General features: G+C 45.3%; 1 long non-coding RNA gene across 3 annotated transcripts in view; it reads left to right on the forward strand.

Moving 5' to 3' along the window:
• LOC134564441 (uncharacterized) overlaps positions 1–24,071 on the forward strand; it is a 95,641-nt gene extending 71,570 nt beyond the window's left edge. For 2 of the 3 annotated variants that reach the window (XR_010083561.1, XR_010083560.1), the window contains 4 exons: positions 1,603–1,740; positions 6,232–6,727; positions 7,221–7,546; positions 23,761–24,071. This is a non-coding gene — a long non-coding RNA (uncharacterized LOC134564441). The other variant, XR_010083562.1, reaches the window with a different exon arrangement.
• The last annotated feature ends 488 nt before the right edge of the window (positions 24,072–24,559 follow it).

The following is a 24,559-nucleotide window of genomic DNA, read 5'->3' on the forward strand; positions in this document are numbered from 1 at the left end:
TGAACTCCTCATTTCAGCCCCAGCTCTAATGAGGTGCTGCCCGCCCCAGCGGCAGAGCGCCGCTCCGTCCTGCCAGCACCCCGCGCCAGCTGCTGCCCAGGAGGCTGCAGAGCACCATCACACAGCTAATTGGGGGAAACTCAGCCTGCCCTGGCAGCTGCTGCTGGCAGCCCCGTGTCCTGCAGCACAGGGGCTGATAGAAATGCCATGTGGAGAGCTCTCTGCAAGCCTTCCATCACAGCAGCACAGGCAACGGGGATGGAGCCTGGCATGCCAGGCTGGTGTGGTGCTCCCTGCTGACTGCCTGGTCTCAGGGGGCTCAGAGCTGCCATCCCTCATGGAGGTCCAGCAATTGCAATCGCCAGTGCTGTCAGCACAGGACCTGGCAGGTGAGAGGTTTTCTTCACTGTAATGCCTTAAGTTTGAGCTTTCATGTATTTCAGATTCTGTGCTGCCCAGGGGTGCAGTTCTGAGCCTCACATTCAGTGTCAGCCAGCTCTCTTCACAGAGCAGGCAGACAAAACAAATCCTTTTCCTGCTGAACACCAAGGACAACTTTCAGGCCCTAAAGCACCAACAAGGGTGGGCTGAAGGGAGGAACAAGAAGGATGGGGCCTCACAACCTGAAGCTGTAATTGGACAATTAAACCCCAAAATGCAAATGGACCAAAACTTATAAAAGTGTGACCATTTGTCCATGTTGTGACCATTTTGGGTCCACCTTGGGTGTAGCTCTGGTGAGGTCCTGTCCTGCTCAAGGTGGACCCTAGAGGCCTTTCAATAAATACCTACTTTATTCTCTAGCTCTGTCCAGTCTCTGTTTCAGGTCAGACTTCCCAAGGCACCCCTGGTGTTCATGCTCTCCCAGTTTCCCTTGTGGTCCTGGGAAAGTCAAGTGAGTACACAGAGTGCTGCCCCAGCAAGGGCTGAGACCATAGTGTGCAGCAGGGGGGCAGAGAGATGCTCCTGCCTGTGCACATAGGTAAAAAAAAAAAAAAAAAAAAAAAAAAAAAAAAAAAAAAAAAAAAAAAAAAAAAAAAAAAAAAAAAAAAGTTAAGACCAGCAAAAGAACATAGAGCTGGGCAAAACAGCTGGAGCCCATGTAAGGGCTACAAACACTGTAGCCCAGGGCTGGGCTCTGGCTGGACTTGCTTGTCTCCAGAAGATGAACATTTTTTCCTCTTTTGCAGAGCAGCAAAAGCTATTCTTGTAGCTGTTGAGTCCTTTTTGAAAGTTAGTAAGGGGATTTTTCTTTTTTGCCTCAATAACCTACAGCAGAGAGTCCTACAGGCTAATTATATGTTTCATTTTAAATCCTTTAATTTTTTTGTAGTTCAAATAGATAACTGTGTTTTTCTCCCACATCTTTGATTCAGACAGATGATTTGCTTCATTAATTGATATGTGGAGGAGGGGGGCTAGAAATGAGCTATATTTATGCTTCAAAAATAATCTTTTCCCAACTGCATTTTTCCCTTCTATGAATCCTCACATTTATTTCAAAATTATCCTGAAGTGAATGTCATCAACCTTTGTGCAGGAGTCTTTTGCTGGATTAATTAGTCTATAATGAATCTAGTTCTCATCCACTTTGATTTTCAGCTTTCAGGTTGGCCTGGTGTCAGACTGCACCCAGAAATCTGCTTTCTCTCCTGAGCTGTCAGAATGAGGAGGAGGGCAGGGTGCCGGGGCTGCCTGAAGAAGCGACAGGTTGGAAGAGCTGGGATTTCGGCTGCTGAGGTGAGAACACATTTGGGAAGTGCTTGATTCCTGCAGGAGCTGCTGAAAACTGGTGAGATCAGAAATCCCAGACCCTAGCCTGGTCTGGGTCCAGCCACTCTCTTGGATGGCACAAGCATCCTTGTGCCAGTGATGGATTCACGTCCCAGAGGGAAGATTTTGTGTGGCCCTGTCCCTTGGTGGTGATTATTTCAGCTCATCCTTTTCCTGGACAGAAGGAGAAACCTGTGAAGGTCCCAGCCCTGGAAAGCAGATACCAGAGTGAATCACACCATTGCACTGGCGTGACACTAGCGAGGGTCTCATCTCCCCAGGGAGTTTTCCAGATTTGCTTGCTTGCTGCTTTCTTCTTGCCTTTTTTTCTTTGGCTTTCAGCACACTTTGGTGAAAAAAATGGGTGTGAACGATTTTTCATGAGAAGCTTCCATTGCAAAAAGTGCTTTTTTTAGGAACTCAGCATCTTTATAACTGAAATGCCAGAAATCTCACAAGCTGAAGCTGAAATGTGCTGGTTGCAACATTAGGTGCTAACAGTTGGCAAATCTTGAGTCCCAGTGGCTAAACCACCAGAGAAAATGGCAGACAGTTCCTTGGCTTTTAAATTTGGGCTGTCTCACTTGTATGACAGGAGGAGACAGGGTAGGACTGGGCTTGGGCTGGCTGGCTGTGACTGACACGATTCAGGGACAGCTTTTTATGGCTCTCATCATAGTGACATTCTGATTGCCTCCCCAGCACTAATGAAGATATCCCCTAATGGGCCTGCCAGGTAGGAAAATATGATTATCTCTGATTTCCAGATGAGCCTGCTCCAAGTGGCTCCATTTGCCTGACATCTCTGCCCCGTGTGATGCTGGTGATAACACATCCCATGCAGGTGCTGCTGCTGCTGCTGCTGGCCCCATAGTGCCTGAATGGGGCTGGGGCTGGCCCCACCATGGGTTTCAAAGATGCTCCTAAAGCCACCAAGAAACCTCTCCAGATCAGCAGTGTTTTTGGCTGAGAAATGTGGGAAAAGCAATGCCTTGTCTGCTGTTGGTTTTGTCTTGAAATCTTCAAACCAAACCAGGTGGTGGGTTTTGGGGAGAATTATCAGTGGTTTTGTCTAGATATCTGAGGATTTTTATAGAGAAAAATCTTGCTTGCAAAAAGAAAGAAAAAAAAAAAAAAGAAAAAAAAAGAAAAAAAAGAAAAGAAAAAAAAAAAAAACCTGTGCATAACATGTTAGTAACAGTCTCAAGAAAGCTAGGAGAGGAGAAAACTTTTTTTAGGAGAGTAAAAATGGATAGACTATTTTGTGAGGTTAAAAATGTTTGATGCTGGCACTAGCTTGGGGTAAGGTGGGGAGAAATGTTTGTGAAAACTTTCACTTGGGATTAAACCTTTCATCTAAGAGTTCAGGTCAGCCTCCAGCACAGCACAAGGGCTGTGACCCCTGGCTGGGTAGTCTGTCTGCCTGCCAAAATTTCAGACCCTGCCACCCCTTCTGCAGCTCACTGGGGACACACCTGAGCAGGACTCTCTGCCGTGGCCCTGTGCCAGGCACTGCTGGCTCCTGCCCCGCTGCCTGTGAGGAGCTGCAGGCTGGGGACAGACACGAGAGGTTTGCAGGCAGATTTGTGGCAGCAAGAGTTTTGCAGGTCGGTGGCATGGCGGGGACAGCCGGGTGGCTGCTGACTGAGATGAAGGATGATGCCTCTGCTCTGCTCCCCTTTGACCTGAGCTGAGCAGCAAACTCAGCTTGGCCTCTGGGCGGAGAGGTGGCACATATGGATTTTGATAACTTTCTTCTGCTTAGAGGTCATTGTCCACTTTAAATATTCATGTTCTGAGGGACATTAAATAAATAATGCTGAACTTGTTAAGCTGAGTGGCTTGCAACTTTTGCATTTTGTGTCTTGTTTGCAACTAAGAAGGGATGTGAGGCTGCTAAATACCACCCACTCTTGAACTAGAGTGGTTCAAGGTTCAAAAACTAGGAGAGGTTTTGCTGTTCAGACCCCATTATCTGCTCACTGGCTTTGAAAAGCAGGACTGAAATGGTTTGCATACAGGTGTCTTTAATACCTACAGGTTGGTTTCCATTTTTGAGGGGGGAAAAGGAAAAAGAAGGTGCTGGAAATGGATGGTTTTGTTTTGATCAGCTCTCATGGATCATTGTGTGTGGTGATGGTCATTCCCTTCAGCCTCTGCACTGGCTCTGCTGCAGCCTCAGTGCTCCTCTATGGCTCCTGACAGGGGTGTCAGGCACTGCCCATGGGATTTCAGTGCACTGCCTGTAGTATCTGCAATAAAGAGCAGTTTGCAAGAAGCCCCTGTGGCATGAAATGGAAAACAAATTGCCAGCACCTCAAATGTTATTTTTTCATCCATTTGATTGGTACCAGAATATCCTCCGGTGCCTTGGGACTTGCAGTTCAATTCAGACACTCATATTTGCAAAAGATGGTTAATGAATATGAGGTTTCAAGGTAGGAGCCTTTCAGTGACATAAAATTTATGTAGAGGCAGTGATTATACTTCCTCCCTCCCCCCTCATCTGCTTCAGAAGGAATATGAATCACCATTTGAAGGCCTCCTGTATTTGTAAATCAGCTGAAATATAATGGTGATGTTGGGAAGTTGTACTGAGTTAACTGAGCTACTTCTCAATCTCAGAGCTTTACATAACCCCTTCTTAGTGCACTGTTATTTCCTTTATAGATAGACTCATAAATTACTCCTGGTACACAAAATGCGTGGGAGGCTGCCTGTTTGCACAGCATGGGACCAAGACCTGCACATTCAAATATCGGCAGACAGCTGGAACACAATCTGTGAAAAGGCACTCAGAGCCTCCAGGTCTATTAAATACAAACTTAGAACATCTACCAAGAATTTTATATCTTGCACTACGTGGGTAATGCCGGAAAGAATAGGTGCAATACCTCAGGGGCTTTGTCAATAAATGTCACAGCAGAGTATCCAAAACATCTGTGGACAGGTGGATGGGTGTGCCCGCAGAGCTGGGGATGTGTGTGTGCTTCTGCATGAATGTGACTTCGTGTAAAACTGAATATCTAGTGAGGAGGATCAGCCTGTGATAGCTGTATTTCATTTGGTATCCCACTTTGTGCTGAACTCTAACCACATCAAGAGAATTAGGAAACGTGTTACTTTGGGTTCTGCAGGCATTTTACTGCAGTCATATAAACCCACAATGTATACAGAGCCCAAATTGTCCTCTCCTGAAGTTATTTTCTTCCTAATGTGGGTAAAATTTCCTCTATGGGCAAAGTTGTCTTATGTGCTTCCAGCAGTACATCCAAATTACACCCACAGTTTTTACCAGATGAGTCTGGGAGATGCAGCCCTTAGACTGATGGACAAAAAGGGAGGCAGGATCAAGACTATAGAGTCTCTGGTTCCACTTCCATTTCATTGTCTTTTTTATCTTACTGTCTGACTTCTTCAAAAATCAGCACCTGATTTTGAAATATGGTCCAAGGCCGTCTCTTATTCCAAACCTTCCAGTGGTGTGCGGTAACATTTACGCTGCTTTTACCTCATGTAGCAGCCCAGATTTTACTGATATATTTCAGCTTCCTGTAACTCACATCCAGTAATCTAAATCTGGAAAAATTTGGATAAAATTTACTTTGGATTTAATCTAAAGGACTCCTTTTGATTACACTGGTTTTGATAAGTTTCCAGCTGTGAATAAGGCATAGGTATTCAGACTAGTGAGATGTTGGATTTGATTGGTATCATAATCCATTGGGCATGGATACAATTCAGTGCTCTCAAGAAACTGGTCATTTCTGGGGTATTTCTATTTCTTTGAGGAATAAGTTGTAGTCAGGAGGGAAGAGTAGAAATGTGAGAACAAATAATGCTCTTGAATAGCCAGTTCAAGGCAAAAAGCCTGTGTTGGGCTGGATGAGGGAGGACAGGCTGTTCCCTGGCCAGACGTGCTGCATGCTTGTGTGTGACACCCTTTAAGTTGCACCAAATTTTGTTACATTGGTGCATCCTTCAGTCACCAGAGGATAAAAGCTCTTGCCTACCAGATGCAAGGAAAATGCTTTGGGATTTTGGAATAAGAAATGGATGAAAGCCCAAATGACTCTTTCTCATTGCAATGCTAAGGGTTTTTAATAAAATTTGATTTAAGAGGCAGGGATTAGGTATGGTGCTGTGTAAAAACATCAATTAACAGAAGAACAAAAAGCAGTCATACAGCTTGAGATTGTTAGAAACTCCTGGTAGAAGTGTTTGGTGAAGAATTTCAGAGGCATAAGTTTCCATGAAGCCTAAAATTCTCTTCTTGATTCCTCTGGTAGCTTTCTGTTTTTATAGCCATGGGGGAAAAGGAAAGATTTTTGTATCTGGTTTTTAACAATCTACCCAGGGTGTGGAAAAAAGCCCTTCTTACGCTTCGTCTTTCAATTCTCCAATAATAAATTAAGTATCACACTTTAAGATGCAATTGTTGTTCTTTAATGTCTCCAGACTAATGCATCATGACACCTCGATTACGCGAAGTGCGGATGGCTCCTCCTGCCCTCTCTCTTCTAGGTGAAAGCCTGTGAACAAATCAAGGGAATGCTCACCTGCTGCCTGGGCTGGATCTGCCCCATTTCTACAGCAGCAGCCACACCCGGGGTCCCTACCTGTCCCCTGCACCTGTGGCAGGGAGGACACAGGGCACCCATCTCCACGTTGCTGCCAGATCTCTCAGTGACATCTCTGAAGGGACAATGCTTCTATTTGTGCTTCTCTGTACCTGCTGTCCTTAACAATTTAAAAAATAATAACAAGAGGAGGGAAATTGCAAAGCCAGTGGACCGGAACGCTGTGGTGTGCAGGCAGAAGTCGGCTTGTCCATGCTCCTGCCACCAATGCTGTGTGAGAGAGTGGGAGAATTCGACCCACAGCTATAGTGAGAGTAATGAAATGTTTTGTGACTGAGGCTGCCTGGCCCCGTATCTGCAATAATCAAATCCTGGTAAGGCAATTTAGCAAGCTGTGTTGTTTTTTATTTTTTTCCCCCAAGAGAAAAGGGTTGGTTGTTCTTTTATTCCATCAGCTGGGCTGTGCATTCCACCCCCTGGAACTCCCCTCTGGCTGCTCGGCCTTGGCTGGACTCTGTCCACCAAGGCTGGACTGTCTCTGAAGCCACCCTGACCCTCATGGCTGCCTGGGCCCAAGCCCCTGAGCAGAACTGCTCAGTCTGGACACTCCCAGACTTGGGCAGTGTTCCTGAGCCCATCTCCATGAAAACATGATTATTGTCATTAAGTACATCCTGTGATACCCTCATCGTGCCCTGACTGAACCTCACAGCTCCTGCTGGAGCTCCACCCAGCTGTGGAGGCACTGCTGTGTGCCAGCTCTCACTGCTCATGAATGGTTCCTGGAGGGCTTGACAACATTGTCGCACCCTGAGAGTCACACATGAAATAAAGGTGTCTGCTTTCTTTCCCTGCCACTCCCTGCAGGGCTCATTTTGCAAACTGCAGCTACTGAGGATGGTAAGCCAGCTAGAGCGGCATCACTCCAGTTGTGGAACTGGGATGCCGCAGCAGAAACTTGCAGGAGGAGGACAAACACACTGGGCTCCATGTTTTGCTTTTCCATTTGCAAGACAATGGATTGAGGAGCCAGTGGCACTGCTGCTGCATGGATCTTGTGCCAATGCTGTGTCTGCTGCCAGAACCGCCAGAACCACCAGAACACCAGAACAGTGTGGCCATGTGCTGCTGGTGCAGGTGATGGCTGTCACCCTGCAGCTCCTTGGCTGTGTCCACCCCAGGCTCAGGACCAGGTGAGTAACCAGTGGCCCTGGTCATTGGGTCAACATACAAATCCTCTCCTGCCCCATCCCACCACTGCCACCTCCTTTGTTGTTTGGCCCTTTAGGAATCTTAATGAGACCCACAATATTTAATGGGTTTGCTACTGATAATGTCATTTTAAGTGACATAGCTGTGATAAATCGCTTCCACACGTCATTGAGTTCTGTTTCTAAATTTTTATGTATTTTTGATAGGCCAATTTATCCCTGTTCCAGCTCCAGCCTGTGCAGTCAATGGCATTCCACTGGGGGTGAATTTTGCCTGCTATTTACAGTGTGTGCTTTTAAGCAGTGATTGGTGTGACAGTGTGATCTGTACAGCTGTCTCTCTGTATTTATTCTTTTGCCTGTAAGTTTGATTTATACTAGCTTCAAAAAAAAAAAAAAAGCTCATAGCTTTTCATGTGAATGACTTTAAGTAACTGATTAATGATTACTATTAGCACGGCTATAATGGAATGGGGGTTGCCACGTTTATGGGCTTGGCTATGCAATTGCAGGTAAAGCTGCTGTGTGCCCCTGTCCAACTCTAAACCTTTTCTGAGGTTTCCTTTATAATTGGACAGAGCCCTCTGGGTTCAATCTGACTTGATGTGTCTGACATGAGGTTCACGGAGGAGCCGCCTGTGAGGGGATGTTTGATGTTCGCTGGCAGCACGTGGGTACCGCCGGGAGCCAGGGGTGCTCTGCACCAGCCTGCTCCTGCTGGGGACAGCCGGATCCACACCCCCTCCCTGCAGTGGGCACTGGCAGTGTTCAAGTGCTCTGCTTGAACTCGTGTTGTAGTCCTCAGATTTGTTTTCATGTATTCTAAGAGCTCAAAACGGTGTCTGTGTGAGGTGGCATCCTTTCAGGCTCGTGTCACGTGAGGAGCCCCCAAAGCTCTGTTTGTAAAGCTGCCTCTCTGTGTGTGGCTCCCAGGCTGCAGTGAGTTGTCTCCTGTCCCTCTGGGTGCTGATTCTGCCTTGATCCTGATTTATTCAGTACCACAGAAATCTCCTGGAGACTTTTGAAGGAATGCAGTGCCGAGCTAACCTTCTCTGCTTGGCTTTATGCTTCTTTTCTCCTCCTGGACCAATAATAGAAGAATCTTGTGGCCAGGAGCACCTGCAAGCAGCAAAGCTTTGCTGCTGTGTGTCTGTGTGTCCTTGGGATGGCACAGGGGTGGGCTCCTTGCTGCTGAGCCATCAGGGAGAGCGGCACAAATTCACCCAAACCTGCCCCCAGGTGCCGATCAGGATCATTAAAGCAGCAAATTCCCTACCAACAGAGCAGCTACTACACAGCTAACATTTTCCAGGACTGAGACCTCTGAGATGTTTATTCCAGTGTTTTCCTGCTTTAGCTGCCACCTGTGGTACCAAATAGGAGGAAGGATGGCTATGTCAATGAGATGTTCATGTCCTGAAAAAGGAAGGAACTTGCAAGCCAGGAAATATTTGTGTGTTTTCCTCAAATTTTAAGTCCTGAGTGTGTTTGTTTTGATGTGTTTGCAGAAGGGGGACCAGAAGCAGCAACAGAGGGGTTCCATTTTCCCCAAAGTTATGCATGAAGCCAATCAGCTAGGAGCACCCTGGCTATTTAGCTGTCAGATTTGTTCCTGTCAAAGTCCTAGGAAGGGAATAATATGGGGATTTTTTTCTTTTCTCTTTAATAAGATGGCAGTGCTTCAAAAGTAGTAGAGGATAAGGCAAAGTCTGGGAATACAAAGCTTTTTTATTGTTGTTACTATTAATCACTGCTCAGGCAGACCTGCCTGAGAATCACTCTTCTTATTTTGTCTGCTTTCCTCTGGTTTATGTTCCCTGAGAAGAGTTTGATTAAAAACTGTTGCATCTCATTTTTCTCACAAGGGTTGAGGTACTGTATCGCTGTCACCTGTCTGCAGCCAAAATTATACGACACATCATGGAAGGGGTTGAATATTTGCTACTGGTTTTGATCTTCTTCAAAATATCATTTTCACTTTGTGTAGCTAGAGAATAGTTGGCCTCCTGCTGTTCCCATTCACTTCTTACCCTTGGACAATGAGAATAGAATCTGCCTGCAGTAATGTTCAGTTTATGCTGGGGAATTTTTCCAATACAGCAAGGAAAATAAAGTAGCTTTATGAAATAGCAATGCCAGTCTCAGATAAACAGATATTTTTGCTGTTAACTTCATATTCAAGCGGTAGCAAGCAGGTCAAGTATAACTGAACTCTTAGCAGAACTGTGGAACTGTGTGGCCATTCATTTGGCCTTTTGGGCTTTTGGAGATTCTTTTGAAGATACACTTAACTCATACAGATTTTACCTTCCTGTGTGAAAAATGGGCAGGTTTATTACAGATGTAATGGTGTATCACTGGTGTTTCAGTGAATGTGGGTTCCTCGGGGCTGAAGGATGCCATCTCCCTGCAAGCAGCACAGGAACAGCAAATGTGTGCTGGGCAAGGCATATATCAGCTGAGAGTGTCCGCAGTTGTGTTTGTCACCAGTCTCAGTGGTGTCTGGGGAACCTTGACATTCAGGAGTTCTGCTCTTTCCAGCCCTGGGACCCTTTCCTGGTTCCCTGCCTGCCCTGGCATCGATGTTGCGCCAGCCCAGGAGTGGTTCCATGGAAATGGGCATGCCAAGCAGGTTTCTCAGGAGCACCATGGCTGTGTGAAACACACACATTTGCTAGCATGAGTCTGCAACCAAACACCAGCTCAACTACATTTTATTATTAATTTCAAGCTCCAGCTGCTGCCTTGAAGAATTTTGTTTTGTCTTTCTGAGAGTTGCTGCTCAGAACAAACAAAAGGGAAAGAAGAATGAAAGCAGGGCCCCTAAAACTCACTAGTGACGTAAAGTCTAGCAAGGATGGCTAACTGTGACTAATAACCCATCAGGGTGGCTCATCTGTCAGCTATGAAAGAATCATTCCTAGAAGTTTACTAAAGCTTTTTAAGGTCTAAGCTGAGTTTTCTGTTTGTGACAGCAGCAGGGTGATGGCAGTTTGTGGCCAAATGTCTGTCACTCACAGGACACGGTCTCCTTTAGTCCTGGCCACACAGGACAATCAGTGCCTGGGTATGTAACTTTGTTCAGAGGAAACCAAAAACTCCAGCAGTCTGAGGAATTGCCCAAGAGGGGCTTAAAAGTGGGGCCTGCTTTGGGAGGGTCCCTGTGCCTGCTTTCACACAGCATGTCTTGTTAGCCGCTTATTCTTGCAAAGCTGTGTTAATCCTCTGCACAGCTTCGGTGTCACAGTGGAGATGAGGTACTGTGGGGATGTGGGGAGGGCAGGGGGCAGCCCTGCACTGTTCCTGCCCACTGGAGGACATGCAGCTCTAACTCTGCCTATCTCTGCCAGCACAGACCTTTTCCTCCCCAGCTGGGCTCTGCCTGGCCAAAGCAGGACAGCTGTGGGACAGCTCTGTGAGAGATGGGGTGAGTACATGGAGGACACGAGGGCTCTGATGGCTCCCACCAAGCCCAGGAGCTGCTGAGGTTGGTCCTCCTGGAATAAGTCCATGCTGAGAGTTTCATGGGCAGCACATGGCTATTTGTCACCAGCAGATACTAGCTCTGTGCCTCCTGCCATGTCTCAGTCACCTTCTCCAGTCTCTCTTCCAGCAACTTTCACTTTGCCCTTAACTAATCCATCATTGGAAGCAGCCCGTGGTGCATTTGCTGTTTTAGATTGCTGACCTTCAGGCTTTGCTCCCATCACGGCTCCTGGGGCATGTTGATCCCTTTTCCCTTCAGAGACTGCCAACATGTTCTGGTTTTGAAACAGCTTCATATAAAACTGGGAGGAGGTCTCAAATCCAGATCAAGCTTAACATCCACTGTCGATCCCCCACGTACTCAGCCTCTTCCCTCCTGCAAGTTTTAAGCCATTCTTTTCACTCTGCTGCTTTGTGGGGCTAATGAATTTGCTGCTGCTATTCCCTCTGAGGAGTGGACGGGAACAGTCACACAATTGCTGTGAAAGGCTTAGAAATACATGTAAGTGGTTTGGGTTTCTCTGTGAAATCTGAATTCAAATCCCCACTCTCAGTAAAAAAGAAAAAAAAAATAAAAGGGAGAAACACCAACACTGAAGAGCAACAACTTAAAAAAAAATGTTCATAGGGAGTCTGAGGTTTTGCTGCCTTTATCTCTAGACGGGAATGTTGTAGTGTTGCCTACAGAGCCTTTCTTCTCTGCATTAGGCGAGCAAGGAGATTTCATTTCATACATCATTTACAATGGAGTGCATCAAGAGCAGAGTTGGTGCATATTAACAGGGATGTGGGGAAAGAGTTGGGTTCTTTGAAAGTTTCAAAGCATCTCCACCAAGGAGGGGAGCCCAGGCTGCTGATTCCCTCTCACTCTGTCGTAGCAACTGTGCAAACCAAAAGCCCATGAAATGGAAGGAGAGGAGAACAAAAGTGCTGAAGGCCTGTAATGCACCAGCATCAGTGGGAGCTGGAGTAGCACAGGGGTGCTGGAGCAGATGGCCCCTAAGCCCTGAGAGGCTCTGCTATCTCTTCTTCCTCTCCTAACTGCAGTGAGTGCAGGGTCTTGGCAGTGCTTGGGAAGAGTGGTCATGGGTTGGGAGAACATGTGGAAGACATTGCCCTTCGTCCTGTCTAGCCCATCTGACCTGCAGCTGCTCATAACCGAGTTTTCTTCATTGCCTCCCACTGCACTTTGAGCCAAGTCTTCAGATCACTACAGAATGGCCACCCCATGTATTCATGACAAAATCTTGTAGATAATGGCTTGGGCTAGGAATCAATGCCCCTCTTTGTTCATTGTATTTGGGTTGGTTTTGATTTCCTCCTGGAATTTGCATCCCTAAGATATACTTGAGAAAATTGTAACTTGTGATGAGGTGTAAAACTACATCTAGGGATGCTGATGTTGTCTCATCCCAGGACTCAGGGTGCTGGAGCTTTCTGAAAAACAGCAGGCACCACAAAACATGCTATAAAAATTATGGAACTGGCAATGGAATGGCAATGTCTTCTTCTTTCCCTGTTCCTATGCTGTTTGCTCCTTTGGCAGGAGCTGCACAGGCCACCCTGCAAGAGGGAACAGGAGAGTCCCCAGTGCTTTGTGACATCCATGCCAACACCTTGCCACCTTCCTCATGGCTGGAGAGAGCCATTGGCCAGGGGAGCAGGGGACCTTGGGCCTTTGTGTGTGTAAAAAATCCCCTCTGCCTGCTGTCTCTTGCCTTTTCTACAGAAGGCCACCTAAGTGGTCTTGAATTTTGTCTAGAAGAGCCTGGCAGAGAGCCTTAGGAATAACTCCAGTATCAAGGGCATCTTCCAGGACTGTTGCACTGGGAACACAATGATTACCTTATCTGCCTGATGCTGCTCTTCCACACACACATTTGTAGGTCAAGGGATTGGCAGAGATTTAAATAGGAGTTCCCATGGCTCCTGAAATTAATACAAAGTCTTATTTGGCAGACATTAATATAAAGCCTTTACTGGCTGTTATAAAATTCACCACATTCCATTCTGGTGGGTCACCTTAGTGCTGTGATGTGAGGGAGGGCAGAAACGGCAGCAAAAATACCCACCACATTTGGGAATGCCTACCTGGACTCAAACACTTTGGGTTTGTTCAGTAATTGATGTTGAACAGAGAGGTTTCCCTGGATTACAACATTTATTTTCAATTAAACTGTTGACTGGTATTTGCTCACAGTCTGTTTTCAGAACTGGTGATGGATTTAAGTCGCTCAGGAGACATTCAGCTTGCTCCAGGTGACATCTTCAAGGTTACAGAAGAAAAAAACCCAACCCTGTCAGGCTTCTGTCAGCTGCAATTTTTGCCCTGTTAGAGTTAGGAAATGAAAACTTTTCCCATCCCTCCCCCATGACTGTGCTCAAAACTCCGCAATCCATTTTCTCTCACTCTTCACCTCGTCTCCTTTATATTGGCTGCTTTGCACCAAAAGCCCCACAGTTACATGCACTTTGACACTTGCATTTCAAAATGCCTGATTGTGGAGTTCTGCCAATACCAGCAATTGATCTGGTGCCACAGACCAGCTTAATTATTCAAGGTCAGTCTCTCTCTGTCTCTTCTTGTCCAGGGAGCAGCAGCTATGGGGAATAAAACTTGAACAGTCTTTAAATTTTAATCATAAACTTTAGTAAGTCACAGATTTGTTTTGCTGTATGAGGGGTTTTCTCTATTGTACTTCCTGCAACTTTTGCTGCCTCCCTGCTCAGAGCATGGCTTTCCTGCTCGGTACAACATTGAGCTTTTGTAAAGCATGGTATTTTATGCTGCTATTTAAAATGCATAAGTTGTGTGATCTAAGCAGTTTCCAGTTCACTTTTGAGCTCCTGTAAAACGTATCCCTGAAGGCATTTCAGCTGAGCAACTAAGAAGGTGAGGTATTAGAGGTTGTGAAATGGCTTGTCTGCTAATTCTTTCTGTGTGCATCTCTTCAGATAAATCTCCTGTGACCTCCTGCTACAAGCAGAACATTAGTTAAGTATCTTCTTGGTAATGGAGTGTCCTGGACATGATCCTGTATTATACCAAGGGCTCTTCATGATATCTGGGAAGATGTCTGGCTGCAGGGGAATAGCAGAGGTGTCCCTGAAAGCACACGAGGTGCAGGTAACTTCAGTGAGAAGTGCAGGGCTGGCTCAGAGTGCCCTGTCCATCCTGTGGGGCACCAAGGCAGGCTGGAGGCTCATGGGGCTGCACTGCCCAAGGCTGGCTCACGGAGGGGTAAAGAGATCCATTTACAGTAGCCTTGGGCACTGCACTTCGTCTGCCCCAAGCTATGGGCAAGCACAGAAGCCTTTGGACCCCTTTGTCCATCCCTGAAGCAACTTGGATAACTACAGAGCCTAAGGAGTTATAATTTTAATAGTAAGTCATCAAAATAATGAGTATTTCAGAATAGTAATTATCAAATAAGAAATTTTGAAAAAAGAAGATACAAGTGGCTTATCAAATTATTATTAATAATAATATTAATGATAAATATACTGAACACGGAAGTGGGGGGCAATATTGCAGGGATGCAAGAGGTACAGTTGCTTTTGTCTAGTTTTTGGGATCAGACAAAGGGAAGGAGAGTTGTAGGAAAACAAGGAAACTGGGCTTGTTACACGAGGTTCCAGTCACACTGCTGATGGGAAATGAAGCCTCCCGCAGTCCTTGCCACAGCTCCTGTGCCAGGGAGAGCACCTGGGGACTGTGACCACAAGGGCAGTGCCAGAGCTGCCTGGGCAGAGCTCTACAGAGATGAAGGGGACAGTGAGGGTGTTGCCTTAAGTTTTATCTTTCATGTATTTCAGATTCTGTGCTGCCTAGGGGTGCAGTTCTGAGCCTCACATTCAGTGTCAGCCAGCTCTCTTCACAGAGCAGGCAGACAAAACAAATCCTTTCCCCACTGCAGACCAAGGACAACTCTCAGGCCCAAATGCACCAACAAGGGTGGGCTGAAGGGAGGAACAAGAAGGGTGGGACCTCACAACCTGAAGCTGTAATTGGACAATTAAACCCCAAATGCAAATGGGCCAAAACTTATAAAAACATAAGACTTTACGATCAGTCAGCCATTTTGTGACCATTTTGGTGTAGCCCTGGCCAGGCTCTTGTCCTGCCCGACGTGTATCCTAAAGGCCTTTCAATAAATATCTACTTTATTCTCCGCCTCTGCCCAGTCTCTCTTTCAGGTCAGCCTTCCCAAGGCATCAAAGGTACCCGGCCCAAAGGCAGGGTGCTGGGGACACCCAGCCTGCCCACAGCCACAGGTGTGCCAGCTGACAGGGCTGAGGGCTGGCACTTCCCACGTATTTTTTTTGTGGGGGGAAATAAAGCCCAGCAATCACTGTTAATTTTCAAACTCGGCGTGATTATGGTATCTGAGTTTTCCAGCACCCAGCCATTAGAGAAAAATGCTGTACGAGTCAATTAATGATAATGTCTCTTTCCTGGAGATAAAATGGTTCATTCTTGCAGCAGGCCGGGCTGCCCGGCGAGGCGAGCGTGCTGCCCTTGATAGTGCGCGATGAATAGCAGCACGGAGCCGCCGGCGTCCAGGGCACTTGCTGGCTTTGTTGCAGATTTAAAGCAGCACTGTTTGAAGCCTTGCCTCTATGGCTGTGTTATGCTGTCCTCCTTTGTAATGAAAACGTCTCCTTTTTCATCCTTTTTAATTTCAAAGCCTTCAGGGGTTGGCTTCCTCAAGGCTGCCTCTCCGTCTGTGAGGAGCAGGGTGTCTGGCTCCGCTCTTCCTCGCCAACCCAATGGCCAAGGCTAGTTGGCTTTCACCTTCCACAGCAATAGTTTATAGCTCTTGGCTGGTGTTTACCCAGGACCTTGTCTCACTTTAAAATGTATTTCTTGAGAAACATTTGTTCCTGAGCTGAAGCGCTCGCTGTTAGTTTGGGGGAGGTTTGTTTACTGCAGTAACCAGCTTGCTCTGTATGTATTCCCATCACTCTCCCTTGCTATAACCTACAAATCTTTCCAACTTATTCAGCTCAATACTGGAGATGGTTTTTGAAGTCTTCTTTAAAGTGTAGTGAGTGCCCTTAAAAATTTTCCCAGCTTTGAAAGATTCTACCTGTTCTAATGCAATTCCCAATTTTAAAGATAGGAAATAAATATCTTGGGGATGGTTGGCTCACATACAGCTCCTATCTCTTAAAACATTAATGGTCCATGCTGTTTGATTCTTTTTGAAAGTATTCCGTTCCTGCTTTGTTTATTCAAGTTCTTTTCTCTGCACTGGGACTTGCCAAATGGAGTTGTGTCTCCCCCAAACCCCCACTGCCACCCTTTCATTCACAGAAATCAGTGAGATGTAAATACAGCTCATTTAGTTTTAGCACTGCCAACTTTGGTTTCAAAAATCAGACATAAGGTCCCCTGAATTTTGAAAAGGGTTTCAAAAACCTTTGTTGAAGAAATAAATTCTGAATAATTTCTGGTTTTGCTTTCTGCATTTTGTGCCTTTGAAGGTTCACACTTCTGAAACTTCATGTACAATCATAAGAGATTGAAACTTGCTTTACTGTTAATAACTGCTGCATCCCCTGCAATCACACAGCTCCGAGAGGGAGCCACTGTAGGAAATGAGCCAAGTCAAATACTGCAGTTTAATAAACTCCTAAGACTTGACAGCAACAAATTCTGCTCCTGAAAATGGCCCCTTGGTTTGCCTACAGCAGCTACGAATGCTGGGAGAACCTGGGGACAGGGAGCACGGTGACCGCGCTCAGGGCTGCGCAGGAAACCGGGCGCAGGGATGGGGGCATCGCCTCCACACAGCAGGACTGGGGAATCACAGAAATCCAGTCTGAAGACAGCAAAGGATTTGTGCCCTGAAGAGTGCATTGGCCCTGAAGGGGTTTATCAAAGCTCAGCACTACTTTGTGTTAGAGCTGGTCCTTCAGCCCTGAGGCTGAGCTTGGGCTGGTTGAGCCTCCTAGCGACACCCCTCTGGTTCACCCATGACTGTAAATCACTGGGCTTATTAGCTGGAGCTGCCTCTCCTCTATTAGTGTCATTTTAGCTTGTTCTGTCCTGTGGCACGTATCCACAGTTGTTTGGCTGGGTATGACTGATGTCTTCTCTAATTCACATCATATGTCAAGAAAAGAAAAGCTGGGGGAAGAGGGAGCTGCCCTCGGCCAGCACAGGGGGCTGGAGCCAGGGCACTGCAGCTGCTGCAGGCTGGGGAGAGCTGGGCTGGGACAGATACCTGAGCACCTCTGAGGTGAGCACAGCAGCAAAAGCTCTGCTGGGCACACATTGATGGTATAGCTTTGCTGCGGGCTCTGTTTTTAGCAGCTTCTTGTGCAGAAGGTGAGCGGGGGCTGAACACCAGATGAAGATGATTCTGTCTGTCAGAAACAGGGACTGGTTTTTTCTCTGCTGCTGGGACATGTTGATGACATTACACAGACGGTCAGCAGACAAAGCTTGGGATGGCTGTGGCTGGTCATCTCTGCCCCATGTCTGGGTGATGCTGACAAAATCTTCACCAGTGTATCGTGCCATACATAAAGACCAGCAGTGACACCAGCAAGTGAGGGGGATCGAAAGCATATGTGCAGAGCCTTGGCAGCTTGGAACAGAGGCATGTGCAAGACTTCACTAATCAGGCACGATTTTTGGGCAGCCAGGGCTGTCACCTAACCCCCCAAACTTCAGTCGGTGCACCAAAATCCCCCTTTCTTTTCTGCCTTTTAAGTCTTTTATCTTTCCAGTCTGCAAGATGTGAGATAGCAGCACAGGCTTTCTGCTTTCTTCCTTTTTTCTTCACTCACACACACTATATATATATATATATATAAAAAAGTATATATAATTTATAGATAACATATACATAAAATAATATTCTGTCTAAATACATGCAGACACACACGAAGCATGTTGCAGAGCCTGTGGGAAATACTGTCTGCAATGGAGTTTGCTAATTACAGCAGCTCTAATGGCAACTTCCCCCCACCCTTCCCAACAGCAACAGAGATCAAAACCTTTTTTGTTTAAAATATTTACTGTACAGCATGCAAAGCTTTAATCAATGTAACATGACGTTTCCTTGCAGCAGCTGAGTAATAAATATGCAATTAATAGGAAATTGAAATACCCCCATTAGCTGTTTGCAGAGGCTCCACTTCCCACTGTACAAATGCTTTCAAGAGCATTTATTGCTCTGCCTACAGTCAGCTGTGCCACCGGAGCACAGCGAGCCAGGCAATGCCCCCACCTTTGGCAGGGGTACAGGGAGTTTCAGAGCAGCTTTGGGACTTTTGGAGTGAGGATCACGGCTGCTTCTGCTCTGGCAGCCACCACAAGCCTGGGTGACACAGGCGGGCTGGGAGTGACAGATCCACCCACAATATATGTCTCTCCTGCTCGGGAATTGGGCTTTTGAGGCTGTTGGTTTTGCTTCAGTGAGTGTGACTCTGCACAGTTCACAGGGCCATGCAGGCTCTTTTCCAGTGGCTGTGTACTGGCCTGGTGAAGGGCTGACAGTGGGGAGCAGGGCTCTGTGCATCCCTGGGTGCTGTGGAGCTGCGCTCACAGAAGCACTGCTCCTGCACTGGGGTGCCCCTTGGGCAGCCTGGCACTTGCTGCATGGGCTACAGTCCTGCTGGGTTTGCTCTGCAGTGGCCCACTGGCCAAGTCAGCACGTGGTTTCTGCAATTTATATGCTGCTTTTACAAAATTTGCCTTCCCACTGTGGCTGAAGCGCCATCCTGGCTTTGTCTTAGGAAACAGCACAGGGCTTGCTTGAAGCTGCTTGATAACTAAATGGTAAAATACACACAGCACAACCACTTCCTAGCATTCTCCAGAGTCTTGTCCCACACCTAAAGCCACAGTGTGTGTGAAGAGCCTGAACTCAAGCAACAACAGCCAGCAAGCTCCTCACTGGGGAGCTGACCGTGCAGCCAGCCCATCCGGTGCTGCTCAGCACCAGGTTCAGTGATGCCCAGGTGGGATTGGGGCACTGGAGCTGGTGGAGCTGCTCTGTGACCAGCCAGAGCAGCAGCCAGATGCTGCTTCCCAGCAAAGCCTCCCCACTGCACGGGGAGGAGGCAGCACAGAGCCCTGTGCCTCCCAGCTAAGCATTAGTGAAGCTTTTTAATCTCTCACTGTGGGATTTCTTTTTGCTTCAGCATCGCACCATAAAGTATTTCAGACAAGGTGACATTTTCCATCTGCATGAAGTGCTTGCAAACAGTGTGAATTTAACTTTTATTGGCCTGATTTAGGGGTATGGGACTGTGCATAAGTCTTGGTCTCTCAACCTATAGCCTTGCACTTTAAGTGATGAATTAGTCAGTAAAATAAACAGGGCATTATCTAGCTGTACACACATCTGCATCTTCCAAAGAAAATTAAACTGTGTTTGAACGTAAGAAAGCTAATGATGGTGAAATCAACTTGGCAATAAATTAACCAAACCCAAAAACTAATCCAGAACTTTCCAAGAGCTTGAAAAACTCTTCTCCTGGGGCAGAACACTTAGCATGTAGGAGGGCAGTGAGAGACTATGGTGAATGGTCTGTGTCACTCTGTCCTTCTGTGTGTCTGAACAGTGCATGGGGTGAGATCCTGCTGTTCCTGCAATTCCCACTGCCATCCCCACATGCCCAGAGAAGGAGTGATCCATCAGTTACCTTCTGCAGCAATCAACAAATGTTGATGTCTTAATGGCAAGCACCACACCTGCAGCTGGATGCGATGGAATACTGATAGAGACATTAGTACCCAGGCTGGCGATGGGGTTTTATATTTCATTTAACCCAGAACACAGCACACTGCAATGTATACATTTGTAACTGCTCCCTTGATGGTCTCTCTGGAGTATTATAAAGATTTATCATGTAGTGTTTGGTCAATACTAAATACCGTGAAATGTCAGCAGAGCAGTTCTTGGGACTGCTTGAGCAGTAAATAACAGAATCCTACAATATCCAAAAAGAAATGAACAGGTGAGCAAGTAACCTTAGAGAAACAAAATGAAACAAACCAAATCCCTAACCTTTAGGAAAAAACCCATAAAACAGGAAGGATTTTATTAATAAGTCCCCCTGAGTTTTAATGAGATATATGAATATTTGTCATTTAGATGGATTGGAAAGCCATTTAGGTCTGTAAATGCTGCACCATAGATATCTGGGGTCAGGCATGACATCAAGTTTTCTCTCTTTCAACCTTGTACCTCCTGCTGCATGACCCTGTGGCAGCAGCTGCAGTAGCAGAGAGAAGCAGGAGCATCCTCTGCAGAAACCTGCCTGAGAAACAGCAGCTGCTTCGTGGGAGGTGGGGGGACACCCTTTCCCATTGCAGACACGTTTCCTGCTAATCACTCCCCAGCTAATGGTGGGGATTGCTCTGAGAAAACCTTCCAGGATGTTTTTTTTACAGGTCAGAAGTTGGCTACTGCTTAAACATATGTTCCTCTTTCCCTGTCTCTGACTTGCAGAATAGCTGCTAACTAACCAAAAGACAACATGGTGAGCCAAGGCTATTAGTGAATAATAATGCCATTTGCAGGCAGCAAAGGCTGAAAGGCTTCCAGAGCAGTTAGCAGTCTGCAGGCATCTCCCAGAAATGCATGAGCAGAGCTCCTGTGCATCAGCCAAGGAGCAATTATTCTTGGAAAGCACGTCTGCCTCACGCTTTAAAATCTTTTCTAGCGTCTTGCATTAAAAAAAAAAAAAAAAAAAAAAAAAAAAAAAAAAAAAAAAAAAAAAAGTGCTGAAAGAAAGCAGAGAAGCTGGAGCAAAGGACTCTATAGCTGTGAATGAACACGGCTGCAGGTGTGGGCCTCTCCTGGCATCCTCCAGCTCCATGCTGGGTGTCCCATGGCAGCGAGAGCCAGCGGGGCTGAATCCAGGCTGGGCAGCCTGGAGCCTGGCCTGGAGGAGGAGGTGACCCCTCTGGCCCTTCCCAAGAGCAGAGATACAGGCAGCATGCAAAGCTCCTCAAAGATTGCATTTTTAACTGCAATTACAATGAACTTCAGTCAAGCGGGCTTGTTTGTTGTTCGTTTTTTGGATTTTGTTTTTTACTTTTGGCTTTCTTGTGGTTTTCTTTTCCCCAAACATCTCATTTGTAGCAGAAGATTATATTCCTAATGGGGTCTTTTTGAGTGCAGTATCGTACACAGTTCTGCTCTTTAAAGAACTAGCATGGATCCTAACAACTCTCCAGGCAGGAAATCTGGTGGGAACTCTGCTTTCCTGCTTACTGATCTATCGCTGAATACAGCGATCCCACTGAGCCCATCAGTGCAGTGCCTTGGTAGCAAGTAATGACACAGGGAGCCACCAAAGGACTGTTTTATGGTCCAAACTTGTTAACTTCTGAGAATAATTCTTTTGCAACATTATTATATTTTTTGGCAAATCACTGAGATGTTTGCTAGCTCATGCCACAATTTTATTTAACCACTGTAGTGCTATCTTTTTCCCTTTAAATTACATTTTTCAGTTCCTGTATGAGACCCACTGTCAACATTTGTGTATGTTGTAACATCTTTTTTTTTTTTTTTTTTTAATTTCGGTTCACTTATTTTAATTATGCATTTTATTTTAAGTGCATTGTTTTATGACATCACTTGTTAATTGTTCAATTATCACTCTGTTCCTCTGCTGCTCTGCAGCGTGCAGTAGCCTTGAAGTGCTGTAGAGGCGCGCCACAAACAGGGGAAACAAAAAGATGGCTTAAAGATCCAAAAAGGCATGCAGACGGTTCTGTGCTATTTAATTACATGTTGTTTGACAAGTGATTGGTATCAAACGAGCTCCTTTGTCAGTACTGTAGGGCTTTTGCGTGTCCCACCAGGCTGTGGCTGGGGGCGGGGGCCACTGGCTTTGACCTGTGGGGTACCAGCTGTCGGGACATCCTCGGGATGTCCCTCCTGGCAGCACAGACGTGGCTGTGGGGACTGTGCTAGGTGAAGGCTCAGGTTATGAGGAGCTGCACTCCCAGCCCTCCTGCCATTCCTCGGCTCACCTGCTGTTACAGGTAATTATAAATACATATGATATTGTTGGTTTTTGCAGGTATTAAGATGAATGCTATATGTATGATGTTAAAGTAACTTTGCTTTTATTTCTGCTATTAACAAAACTTAGGCATAGTAGTAGTAATAGCTAGTATAGTTTTTGAGTGAACTGTCTGTTTGGTCAGGATAACATCCAGTACACATACGATGAAAACCCTACTAACTGATAGGACAACAATCATCATCTGCTGTCCAAGGGAAGTATAGACCAAGGCCCAAACTAGAAGTGGTGAAGAGAATGGACTAAAACCACAGGCAAGAAACACATTCTTAAAAAGGTGGACCCAAGGAGGGGCCATACTAAATAGTTCCTAGAATATGTAAACTAGTTTGTAAAAAATATGAATATGCATAATGGTTTATGAATATGCACCAGGCTAATATAATAAAAATTATTTAAAGAATGTCTCTGAAGATAGTGGGGGTACCCTTGGTTGAATGTCAAACACTTTGCTGTTTAACCCTTTGTTCTCTGTCTCCTATTATCTTTTTATTAAACTTTTTAGATTTCACCAAGGAAATGAACCTCGTTTTGCTCACAAACCCATCGTCTTTCATTCACTTCTATGCCAACTTCCCAGCCACATTGTGCCTCCCACCTCTCCTGGGCTGTGGGATGCCAGCTCCCCATCACCCTTTCCATCTTCAGGGAGGAGGCAGAGCCTGTGGGCTGTGTTATACATACACATTATATTATTGGCTTTTCACAAATATTAAAATGAATGCTATATGTATAATGTTGGAATAACTTTGCTGTATGAATATAGTTTTTAGTTTTGCTGTTAACAAAACTTAGAAATAGTAGGGTGATAAATATGTATCTTAGGCCATAACATAGTATTAAAATGGAGACTATGTGATGTTAAAATACTTTTATTCATGTAACTAACTCAGAGAACAGTGAAGGCAATTAGGTGATTCCTCACATTTGTGGATTACCCTATCTGGATGAAGATAATAGTGACAGAAACCAGAACCCCAAAGGAAGAATTTATTGACTCTCCATTATCAGGAATGGTAAAAACAACAGGATGGAACCACAAGGAGAAATAAAATATATTGATTTTATCTACAGGATGGCATGAAGTCAAAGGTTAAAACAAAGCAAAAGAACATCTAAACTCAAAGGAATGTTTGGATAATGCATGATAGTCTATGAATATGCAACAGGCTGAAAAACTATTTAAAGGGTGTTTCCAAGATAGTAAGTGTGCTCTTGGCTGAACGCCAAGCACCTGGCTGTAAAGTTTCTTTTTTTTTAAATCCCTTTGCTTTATTTCTGTCTCCTATTGTCTTTTTCATTAAACTTTAAAAATTTTACCAAGAAAGTGAACCTCGTTTTTCACAGCTACATCTGCTGCTGCCAGCCCCACCGGAGCTGCAGGAGCAACAATTAGAGCCAGCAGGAAGGGAGCTGCAGGGTTGCAGGTGTTATAAGTACACATATTATGTTATTGGCTTTTTGCAAATATTAAAATGAATACTATACATATGATGTTGAGAAAGAAAAAAAACCTTTACGGTATTAATATAGTTTTTTTTACTTCTGCTATTAATGAAACATAGAAATAAGTAGTGTGAGGAATATACGTATATTTCTCAGGCTATAGCATGATACTATAGTAAAGACTGTTTTTGTAACATCTAAACCAGCTAAACCAGAAGGATGGAGAAAATCCCCCACATTCCTGAATTATCTTATCCAGAGGAAGATTGCGTGACCAGAGCTTCAGGAGGAGAATTTATTGAACCTATGCTATCAGACAAAATGGAGCCTCTCGCAGATGGATCTACAAGATAATATAGTTGGGGGGGAGTTGAAACTGAAAGGAGAAATTCAGACTCAAGAGGAATGTTTTAATCATGCATGTGAATTTATGAATATGCAACAAGCTGGTACTTTTAAGGAGTGAGCCTTTTTGTTAGCTGAATACCAGACCCCATGCCACACCTTTTTTGCTTTATTCTGTCTCCTGATGATGATGATGATGATGATGATGATTATTAATAATAATAATAATAATGTTGTTATTAAATTCATAAATTTTCCTAAGAAAGCGAACCTTGTTTTTCACACAGGTGTGCTGCCGAACATTGGCTGTACACCAGGACTGCTCTGGTGCACACCTCCTGACAGGGAAAGGTGTGTTTGGGTATGGGAAATATGAAAGGTAAGGAGGTTTTCAGAAAGCTGTGAAAGCAGGCCCCAGAAACAGAAAGAGAAGAAGAATTTGGAATTAGCTGCAGCTGCAAAGCTTCAAAGTAGGAAAAGTTACAATAGTACGATAAGGACATGAAATTATAATTTAAGTTTTTAAGTTTGGCCAGGATAGACCTTAAGACTGCAGAAAAATATGCCTAGCAAGATAATAGAAGGTTTTAAGCTTAATAATGGAATATTATGTACAATTAGAAAAGCATAGAAAAAGCATACAAGCAAGCATTGTTTGAA

This window comes from Prinia subflava, chromosome Z, assembly GCF_021018805.1.
Source record: "Prinia subflava isolate CZ2003 ecotype Zambia chromosome Z, Cam_Psub_1.2, whole genome shotgun sequence".
Taxonomy (NCBI): Eukaryota; Metazoa; Chordata; class Aves; order Passeriformes; family Cisticolidae; genus Prinia; species Prinia subflava.